The sequence below is a fragment of the Hemitrygon akajei genome, chromosome 16 (assembly GCF_048418815.1).
Source record: "Hemitrygon akajei chromosome 16, sHemAka1.3, whole genome shotgun sequence".
In the NCBI taxonomy this organism is placed as follows: domain Eukaryota; kingdom Metazoa; phylum Chordata; class Chondrichthyes; order Myliobatiformes; family Dasyatidae; genus Hemitrygon; species Hemitrygon akajei.
Window position 1 is genome coordinate 33913715 of NC_133139.1, and position 12129 is coordinate 33925843.

The following is a 12129-nucleotide window of genomic DNA, read 5'->3' on the forward strand; positions in this document are numbered from 1 at the left end:
GCAACAACAGCACAGCAGCAAAGTGAATGACAACCAATTTAGTAACAGAAATAACTGCAAGATTCAGGTATCAAAATTGACACTGAGTTCTGACTTGCAATGAGACCAGTTATCAAGTGGCAGAAGTCTACAGGAAGAAAATGCATTTAGGACTCAATTGATTTCACATTAAAGCAGACAAAAAAGGGGGATTTTATAAATGTTCCACCAGAACTGTATGTAATTATCCTGCAATAATTGTGACTATCTTACGTGATTATATTTGTTGTTAACTTTATTCTGCTTTCTGTATGTACTGTCATTAATTCGGATGCTTGACTTTAAAAGATCCATTCTGTTCATCAGCTTTCAGGAATACAGGATATCTAATGTTTTTTTAAATCACTTTCTAAAACTCTGTAGCAAACCCTGAAAAATAATTCCAGATGGTGTAAATCTGGAAAAAAATAGGTGGAAACACCCAACAGGTCAAGCAACGTCTATGGAAACAGAAACAGAATTAAGGTTTCAGATCAACAACCTTTATCAGAACTGGGAAAGTGCATGTGTTTTATGCGGGGAGAGAGAGATTGAGAGGAATAGGGGAATGACCAGGTGACAAGCAGTTCTCCAGAGAAAAATTGAGGACGGATTATTGATCATGGCTTCTCTTTTTGGAGGTGGTATTACCAGGGCAATGGATGTGAGGGCAGTAGAGAGGGGAAAAATAATGAAACAAAAAAGTCACTATTGATCATTGCAGGAAGTCAAACTACAGAGAGAGCTGGAAATAAGCAACATGTTTGACAGCAGCTGCAGAGAGAGAAAAAACACAGAGATTTTGAACTCAGTACTTAGTTACCCAGGCTGCTTCATACATAGATGCAAGATGAGTTGCCATTCCTCAATCATATAATGGACTTTGTTGGAACAATATAGGAGGCCTGAGACAGGGATAGGAATATGATGATTACAATGAAAAGCTCAAGGTCACCTTTACAGACTAAATGGAGGAATTCTGCAAAACTATCTCCTGATTTGTGTTTGATTTTGCAATCAATTCCAAATGCAGAGCAGAGCATTTGAAACTGCCCAAGTGAATTGCTGCCTCACTTGGAAGGACTTCTTGGATTCTTGGCTGATGGGAAAGGGAGAGGTAAAGAGTCGTGGTTGGATCTACTGTCACTGAATGGGAAACTGATACAAGGAGGAGTGGTTGATGGAGATGGAAGAATATATCCAGGATTCCAGAAGGAACAGTTCCTTCAAAATCCTGAAAGGATGAGAAGGTGCATCAGGTGATTGAATCCATTTAAAGGAGGCATAATTTACTTGAGATGGTTTGCTGGATGTAGAAGATGGTGGAATGGAAAGTGAGCACATAAGGAACTCTATATTTGTGCAGTCTGGAAGGAAGTAAGATGGGACAGTCCAGTTTTATAAGAAGTAGAACTGATGCAAGTGAGTCTTGTCAAAAGCAAAACTAGTTAAGGAGCAAGCATGACAGGTTTGAAGCACCACTGTGGAAGCTTCATCAGCACAGATGTAAGAGTGCCAAAGAAACTGAATGATATTTTTACAGGAAGCCGTGGGGGTATGTGGGCTTGTGATGGATATGGGGCACTAACTTAACTTATGATGTATGCAGAAGTCAAGAAAAGGAGAAGTCTGAAATAAACCGTGTGAAAATGTCAAGGTGAAAATTATCAACAAAAGATAATGACATTTGAGTTCTATATGAGTGCAGGAAGCAGCAAGACCTTCATTAATTTCAGGAAAAAGAGGTGATGGAAGGCTCCATAGTAGGAATGAAACAAGAAGTGTGTCTCATACTCCATGAAGAGACAGATGTAGTTGATGCAAGTTTCCACAGCTGTACTTTGAATTAACATACAGTACTGTGCAAAAGTCTTAGATACCTATATGTAGCTATGATACCCAAAACTTGCACTCTATTTATCAGAGTGGATCGGAGAGCAAGTTTGGCAATCTGACAGGAGCCAAGGTGAGGGTGGAACTACATGGGAGTGGTGTGGGCAAGTGGCAGAAAAGAAGTGCCTGGTGGTGGGGGGGGGGGGGGGGGTGGTACCAACACATCCAGCCCTGAGACACCAGACAAGATCATTTAATTCCAACAAATTGGTTATTGATCTCACAAGATGTCTCTCTGGTGCTTCCTGCTCCCTCTCCTCTCCCTTCCCCTTTTCCCAACCACAATTCCCCTTACCCTGCCCCCTTCCCACTCTCAGTCTACAATAGAGCCACCTATCAGAATTAAGTTTATCGTCACTCATACGTATGTCATGAATTTTTTGTGTGGCAGCAGTACAGTGCAATGCATAAAATTACAGATTACAAGTTAGACTGTCTGTCTCTCTCTCACACTCGTGTGTGTATATACATATATATCAATTCGTGAAAGTAAACATTACTTGACTACATGGATAGCTATTAACTGAAGAGTTGTGTTATTATCTTAATGCAGGAGGAGTGCCAAATTTATTGTCTAATGGATGCTGCAATTTTGTTTTTTAAAGGCTGTTGGATGCTCCAATAATATAAGATTTAATTTTTACCTTCCTACTGATAGTAGATAATTTCTCCTATGAATGCATATTCACAAGTTCAGGTTTTTCAGATTAGTCTCCAGAAAATTATGTCCAGAAAATTAAGCCGGTTTCAAATGTTTATTGAAGGATTCCCTAGCATACAGCAGGTGGGAAAAAAATGAAATCCATTGCATGCTTCATAGTTTATGTAAGGCTGGTGAACGGATTAATTTATGTGTGGATTTCCTCCAAATGCTCCAGTTTCCTCCCACATTCCAAAGAAGTATCAGGTAGTAGGTTAATTGGTCATTTTAAATTGTCCTATGATTTGGCTAGGGTTAAATCAGTGGTTTGCTAGTGGCATGGCTCGAAGGGGCAGACGGTCCTATACCACACTGCTTCTCTAAATAAATAAAAATAAATTTCTGTTAAATTCGTGAAATGGACCAAGGATAAAGATCTATGACAACTAATTGATGATATGGAGCTGGATACACCAAAATCTGATTTATAACATGAAGTAAATAGCAGTCCTTCGTAATTGATCAATAGAGATTTTTCATTTTTGCCCTCTTGTCTTGGCAATGTAACAAGTAATAAATTGAATGATGTTATTTTTGAAATAATATTAGTTTTTCATGTTCCAATAAAATAAATTGGATTAAAAGTTCTTTTTAAAGTACGAATTCTGCTCAGGCCACCTGATCTGATGAATATATCTAGCTCATTTTTATTTAGTTCAGATTTCATACATTTATAGCTTTTTGTTCATCTGGCAATTTCATAACAAGGCTTCCCAATCTGGGGTCCATGGACCCCTTGCTTAATGGTACTGCTTCATGGCATAAAAGAGCTTGGGAACCCCTGTACCATGTGTAAAGCAAAGAGTTCCTTGTATTCCCACCAGCAAGGAAAGCCTTCAGCTGAAACAAGTTTTCTGAATCCACTGTAGGCTTGGTGTATATATGTAATATTCCTATACTTTCATTGTTGCCTTTCACAGAATGGATGGAAATCAGTTTACAGAAGCCTTGCCCTCTGAGACAACCCAGGGCTTGCTGCTTCAAAGCTTGATGCTGCAGACAGAGGATGTGACATTGAGATGGTGCTTTACTGCTGTGGGATCAACACAGATGGCATTTTTTATTCTTCCCAAGACAAGGATAATGCCAACAGTTGATCAAAGGAAGTTGGCAGCTTTGGCATATTATGTATCCAAACAAGTGCTCAAAACAGCTGGCTGGTGGCGTAGTGGCATCAGCGCAGGACCTCGGAGCAAAGGCTCCCGAGTTAGAATCCAGCCGGCTCCCTTGCACGCTTTCCATCCATGCTAGCAACTCAGCCTCGTAAAAATAAGAAAGCTTGCTTAGAAACACTGACACAACGGCGTCCCGATGACTCCACTCGGAGTAAAGGGCTTTAAAAAAAAAGTGCTCGAAATGATTGCTTTCCTTGAAAAGGCCATGGAGGGCTGGCGCACAATTGCCATTGCTGGGTCACCTTCTCATGCATGGAATAGGCAGGGCAACAGCAACAACTGTGAGCGTACAACAAGTACCTGAAGGAGAATGGGAATTAGTGAAGGGAGCATTAGGAGGAGAACTTGATTATAATAGCATATTCACAACTGTACCAATGAAATCAATTACTTTTAAGCATGCAATTTGGCCTTGTGCTTAAGATTTACTCAAAATAAATCCAAGATGCAACCGTTGTTCCCCTCATTCTGCCATTTGGGTTTTCTGTCTTTCCCAATAAGTGAAGTAATTCAGTAAATAGCTCAAATGCCATCTATAAATTTGCTGATGATACAACTACTGCTGGCAGAATTTCAGATGGCGATGAGAGGACGTATGGGAACAAGATTTATCAGTTAGTTGAATTATGTCACAGCAACATCCTTGCACTCAACATCAGCAAGACCAAACAAAATGATTATAGACCAGAAAGGGGGCACATGCCAGTCTGCATAGAAGATCAGAAGTGGAAAGAGTGAGCAATTTCAAGTTCCTGGATGTGAATATCTCTGAGGATCTATCCTGGACCCAATATATCGATGCAGTTATAAAGGAGGCATGACAGTGACCATCTTTCATGCACAAATTTCTATGGATGTACCATGGAGAGTATTTTAACTGACTGCATCACTGTCTGGAATGGGTGGGGTGGGGAGGAGATCGAAATAAGCTGCAGAGAGAGTTGTAAACTCAGTTAGCACCATTATGGGTACTAGTCTCCGAACCATCCAAACATCTTCAAGAAGCCATGCCTCAAAAAGGCAGCACCCATCATTAAGGAACCCCATCACCCAGGTCATGCCTTGTTCTCATTGCTACAATCAGGAAAGGTGTACAGAAGCCTGAAGATACACAGTGAATGATTCAGAAATAGCTTCTTCCCATTGCCATCTGAATTAAGAATGGACATTGACCCATGAACACTACCTCACTATTTTGCACTACTTATTTAACTATTATATATATACTTCCTGTAATTCATGTTTTTTCCATGATTATGTATTGCATTATACTGCTGCTGCAAAGACAACAAATTTCACAACATATGCCAGTGATATTAAACCTGATTCTAAATCTAATTCTAACTTTGTCCCTGATTCAATGGCATAGTTTTAACACAAGTTAAAATTTTATATATCCACAGTGACGATGGAAATAGATGGTTGGGGCTTTTGAATTAGATATATACTTGAGGGCAAATATTGTTTAGGGCTGTAGGGATAGTTCTGGGGTGTGGGCCTGATAGGATGATCTGCACAGAATTAATGGGCTGCAGGTTTATTTCCTGTGCTGAACTTTGCAAATCTTTTCATTTAGACATTTAGTGCAAATACACTGATTTAAATGAGTTACTCATTATGTATGTATCCCATCTTTAGTGAAGTCTTTCAGTGTTAGTTTGTCAAATCTGATAAATCTGACTTGTAAAACAGTCATATTCATTAATATTTCAACAGATGAAGGATTTTGGCTGTAATCCACAGAATGAAACCACAGACCATGTGCATTTCAAGGTGAATACCTTAGACAGCAGTGTCACAGGTATCAGTAGCTGCTGCACCAGGCAGGAATTACCATTTAGTGGGGCGGTGGGGGGGGGATAGTAATCTTGTAAACGTTTGCTAAAGATTTTCCGAGATCAATCTTTTGTCTCTAAATTTTTTTTTTAAAAAATGAATAATGGCTCCTTAGGGAAGATGTCAAATGATGCCTGCCATGTATAGAAATATTGATTCATCAGCTCAGAAAAAAATTACAATTAGTCCATCATTTAGAAGATTTTCTATTTTCAAAGCTTAAAAGTTTGCATGAGGAAGCCATTTACTAATTTTGTTGCATGTGACAGGAAAAGCTTTGCGTGTCTCCCCAGCACTGAAGGCTATATATCTTAAACTGATGAATGTTCACTCCTGTCCCTTGGTAATGCAACATCTTCAGGTTCCTAATCCAGAGTACAGATGTTGATATTGCAGTACCATTTCGCGATTAAAGAATGAAAAGTTAAAAATGTACTTTTGCAGCACATTTATGTACCAGCCACAAACATGAAGGCATAAATCAACAGGCTCATCTTCAGTATACCTTCATTTATGTACTTCATCCTGCAGAAGACTGAGTGATAATTCATTCATTCTTTTGTGAATGAAGTTTAGATGCTGCTGGATGCAGCTCAGTCATACAAGCCTCAGGGGCCCAATCTCAATTTCAATTTGCAATTTCTATCACAATTATGTTCAGCAATTTCTATCACAATTATGTTCAGCAATTCTGACTCCCACCACAACTTCCTGAATGTTTCCAGACTTTTTGCAGTTCTTGACCTACTTCCCCCATCTCCTCACAGAGAAATGATCAGGCCCAGACAGAACCAGATTTTATTGTGATTCACCAGATCAATCAACTTTCACTCCACAAACTTGCATAGGAGTTTCTTCCATGGAAATGTAAGGTAACTAGAGTCTCTTTGAAAGAGAGAACAATAATCTTAAAACTGAACAGAGCTAACATGAATTGTTAATTAAAATGGGTTTGAAAGCAAACTTCCAGCACTTTATGAGTTGGATTTCTGCCAACACCACAATCAAACTCATTTTACATTAATCGCAAAGCAAAAAAAAATCCAGTTGCTGGAAATCTGAAATAAAAACAAAAAGCTGGAGATCTTTCATCAACCTGATCCACTGAGAAATTCCCAGCATTTTCTGTTTTAATTTCATTTTATATTAACATGATTAAAATTACCCAGCAATTGGAATTAAGAACAGACTTTCATTAAAAACATTTACATCTATTTCTTAATTTTGTTCCTGCTGTTTCACCACAACTGAGTATTTTATCCCATTAAGTGTCTATTCAATGTTTTTTTGACTCTTGCTATTGAGTCTGTTTCCATTACCCTTTATTTATTTTTTTATTATTTAGAGATACAGCACGACAACAGGACCTTCTAGTCCAACAAGACTGTGCTGCCCAATTACACCCATGTGACCAATTAACCCACTGACCCGTAGGTTTTTGGAATGTGGGAATAAACTGGAGCACCTGGAGGAAACCCTTGTGGTCATGGGGAGAACATACAAACTCCTTATCGACAGCAGGGAGAATTACACCCAGAGTCAGTCACTGGTGCTCTAATAGTGTTACACTATCCGCCACATTATTGTGCTGCTGCACATTCTAGATGACAACTCAATGCGACTTATGTCATTATTGATTTTTCTATCAAACACCTTAAACCTGGTTATTTACTGGCACTGCAAACAAAACCAATATACACAAAATGCAGGAAGAACTCAGCAGGTCAAGCAGCATCCATGGAACTGAACAAGCAGTCAATGTTTTGGGCCAATACCCTTCTTCGGGGCTGGAAAGGAAGGGGGAAGGCAGCAGAATAAAAAGGGGGGGGAGGAGGAGAAGGAGAGCTAGAAGGTGATAGGTGAAGCCAGATGGCGGAAAGGTAAAGGGCTGGAGATAAAGGAATCTGATAGGAGAGGAGAATGAACCATAGAAGAAGGGGCACCGGGGGACACAATAGGCACGTGAGAAGAAGTCAGAAGCTAGAGTGGGGGATAGAAGAAGGGGGAGGGGGAATCAATATTCATGCCACCAGGTTGACATCATCTCCCACCCCTTTGTCGATCTCTCTGCCTCCATCACTGGGGACAAACTGTCGACTGACGTCTTTTATAAACCTACCGATTCCCACGGCAATCTTGACTATACCTCTTACCACCTCATCTCTTGTAAAAATGCTATTCCCTTTTCTCAGTTACTTTGTCTCTGCTGCATCTGTTCCTTAGGATGAGGTTTTCCTTTCCAGATGTCGTCCTCCTTCAAAGAATGGGGTTTCCTTCACCATTGATGCTGCCTTCACCCACATCTCCTGCATTACCTGTCAACATGTCAGTTGTGGTCAACAGTGATAAAGTTCCTCTTGTCCTTACCTACCACCTATTAGCCTCCACATCCAACACGTTCTCCACAACTTACACCATCGCCAAAGGGATCCTACCACCAAACACATCTTTATCTGTGCTCCCCCACCCCCCACTCTCTGCTTTCCACAGGGATTGCTCCCTATGTGATTCCCTTGGCTATTTGTCTCTACCTGCTGATCTGACAATAACCCTGCAAGTAGTCAAATTGCTACAAATGCCCATTCACCTCCTCCCTCACGTCCATTCAGGGCCCCAAACAGTCCTTATAGGTGAGGCAACACTGTGTCCGATGTTCCCGATGCAGCCTCCCCTATTTTGGTGAGACCTATCATAAATCAGGGGACCATGTAACCATATAACAATTACAGCATGGGAACAGGCCATCTCGGCCCTTCTAGTCCATGCCAAATGCTTACTCTCACCTAGTCCCACCGACTTGCACTCAGCCCATAACCCTCCATTCCTTTCCTGTCCATATACCAATCCAATTTTCTTTTAAATGACAATATCGAACCTGCCTCTACCACTTCTACTGGAAGCTCGTTCCACACAGCTACCACTCTCAGAGTAAAGAAGCTCCCCCTCGTGTTACCCCTAAACTTTTTCCCTCTAACTCTCAACTCATGTCCTCTTGTTTGAATCTCCCCTACTCTCAATGGAAAAAGCCTATCCACGTCAACTCTATCTATCCCCTTCATAATTTTAAATACCTCTATCAAGTCCCCCCTCAACCTTTTAAGCTCCAAAGAATAAAGACCTAACTTGTTCAACCTTTCCCTGTAACTTAGGTGCTGAAACCCAGGTAACATTCTGGTAAATCTCTGTACTCTCTCTATTTTGTTGACATCTTTCCTATAATTGGGTGACCAGAACTGTACACAATACTCCAAATTTGGCCTCACCAATGCCTTGTACAATTTTAACATTACATCCCAACTCCTATACTCAATACTCTGATTTATAAAAGCCAGCATACCGAAAGCTTTCTTCACCTCTCCACATGAGATTCCACCTTCAGGGAACTATGCACCATTATTCCTAGATCACTCTGTTCTACTGCATTTCTCAATGCCCTACCATTTACCATGTATGTCCTACTTTGATTAGTCCTACCAAAATGTAACACCTCACACTTTTCAGCATTAAACTCCATCTGGCATCTTTCAGCCCACTCTTCTATTTGAAAACCTACTTCATTATCCACAATGCCACCTATCTTAGTATCATCTGCATACTTATTAAACCAATTTACCACCCCATCATCCAGATCATTAATGTAGATGACAAACAACATTGGACCCAGTACTAAACGGGTCCTGACGAAGGGTCTCGGCCTGAAATGTTGACTGCTCGTTTCCACAGATGCTGTCCGACCTGCTGAGTTCCTCCAGCTTGTTTGTACATGTTGATTTGACTACAGCATCTGCAGTGTATTTTGTGTTTAGTTATCCATCACTACTCTCTGGCATCTCCCATCCAGCCACAGTTGAATCCATTTGACTACTTCAATATTAATACCTAATGATTGAACCTTCCTAACTAACCTTCCGTGTGGAACCTTGTCAAAGGCCTTACTGAAGTCCATATAGACAACATCCACTGCTTTACCCTTGTCAACTTTCCTAGTAACCTCTTCAAAAATTCAATAAGATTTGTCAAACATGACCTTCCACGCACAAATCCACTTTGACTGTTCCTAATCAGACCCTGTCTATCCAGATAATTATATATACCATCTCTAAGAATACTTTCCATTAATTTACCCACCACTGACGTCAAACTTACAGGCCGATAATTGCTAGGTTTACTCTTAGAACCCTTTTTAAACAATGGAACCACATGAACAATACGCCAATCCTCCGGCACCTTCCCCATTTCTAATGACATTTGAAATATTTCTGTCAGAGCCCCTGCTATTTCTACACTAACTTCCCTCAAGGTCCTAGGGAATATCCTGTCAGGATCCAGAGACTTATCCACTTTTATATTCTTTAAAAGCGCCAGTACTTCCTCTTCTTTAATCATCATAGCTTCCATAACAATCCTACTTGTTTCCCTTACCTTACACAATTCAATATCCTTCTCCTTAGTGAATACCGAAGAAAAGAAATTGTTCAAAATCTCTCCCATCGCTTTTGGCTCCACACATAGCTGTCCACTCTAATTCTCTAAGGGACCAATTTTATCCCTCACTATCCTTTTGCTATTAATATAACTGTAGAAACCCTTTGGATTTATTTTCACCTTACTTGCCAAAGCAACCTCGTATCTTTTAGCTTTTCTAATTTCTTTCTTAAGATTCTTTTTACGTTTTTTATATTCCTCGAGTACCTCATTTACTCCATGCTGCCTATGTTTATTGTAGATCTCTCTCTTTTTCCAAACCAAGTTTCCAATATTCCTTGAAAACCATGGCTCTCTCAAACTTTTAACCTTTCCTTTCAACCTAACAGGAACATAAAGATTCTGTACCTTCAAAATTTCACCTTTAAATGACCTCCATTTCTCTATTCCATCCTTCCCATAAAATAAATGGTCCCAATCCACTCCTACTAAATCCTTTCACATCTCCTGAAAGTTGGCCTTTCTCCAATCAAAAATCTCAACCCTGGATCCAGACCTATCCTTCTCCATAATTATATTGAAACTAATGGCATTGTGATCACTGGACCCAAAATGCTCCCCGACACATACCTCCGTCACCTGACCTATCTCATTCCCTAACAGGAGATCCAACACTGCCCCTTCTCTAGTTGGTACTTCTATGTATTGTTGCAAAAAACTATCCTGCACACATTTTACAAACTCCAAACCATCCAGCCCTTTTACAGAATGGGCTTCCCAGTCTATGTGTGGAAAATTAAAATCTCCCACAATCACAACCTTGTGCTTACTACAAATATCTGCTATCTCCTTATAAATTTGCTCCTCCAATTCTCGCTCCCCATTAGGTGGTCTATAATACAACTCTATAAATGTTACTACACCTTTCCCATTCCTCAATTCCACCCAAATAGTCTCCCTAGATGATCCCTCTAATCTATCCAGACAAAGCACCACTGTAATATTTTCTCAGACAAGCAACGCAATACCTCCCCCTCTTGCCCCTCTGATTCTATCACACCTGAAGCAAAGAAATCTAGGTATAATTAGTTGCCAATCACACCCCTCCTGCACGTACAAACAAGCTGGATGAACTCAGCAGGTCGGGCAGCATCTGTTGAAATGAGCAGTCAATGTTTCGGGCCGAGACCCTTCGTCCTGATGAAGGGCCTCAGCCCGAAATGTTGACTGCTCATTTCAACGGATGCTGCCTGACCTGCTGAGTTCATCTAACTTGTTTGTACGTGTTGATTTGACCACAGCATCTGCAGTGCACTTTGTGTTTACATCCCTCCTGCAACCACTTCATCAAGCAGTTATCCACTAAAAGCAGAACTTTGCGGTGTCCCAATATTTTAATTCCCATTCTGGTTCTGACGTGTCGGACCATAGCCTCCTCTTGTACCACAATGAGGCCACCCTCAGGGTGGGGGAACAACACCTTATATTCCATCTGAGTAGCCTCCAACCTGATGGCATGAATTTTGATTTCTCCTTCCAGTAAAAAAACATCCAACCTCTTCACTTCTTCTATTCCCCATTTGGCTTCTTCTTCTCATCTGCCTGTCACCTCCCCCTGGTGCCCATTCTTCTTTTCTTTCTCGTATGGTCCCCTCTCTCCTATTAGATTCCTTCATCTCCAGCCCTTTACCTTTCCCATTTATCTGGCTTCACCTATCACCTTTTAGCTATCTTTCTTCTCCCCTGCCTTTCTATTCTGGCTTCTTCCCCTTCCTCCTTGAGTCCTGAAGAAGGATCTATGCCCAAAGCATTAGCTTATTGTTCATTTTCATGGATGCTGCCTGACCATCTGAGTTTTTCCAGCATTTTGTGTGTGTTCCTCTGGATTTCCAACATCTGCTGTGTTTATCCAACTACTTTGAGCAAATCTATCAAACTTCTTTGACTGTCTTTGCCCCAATGATGGGATCTGATCAACAAGCTCCACTTAAACCTGCTTTTAGGGATCAAATACTGAATGGTTTGATCATTGTTAAGATACAAGCAGTTAAGTTTAAGTATTCCAAAAGGAAGCAGTCAAAT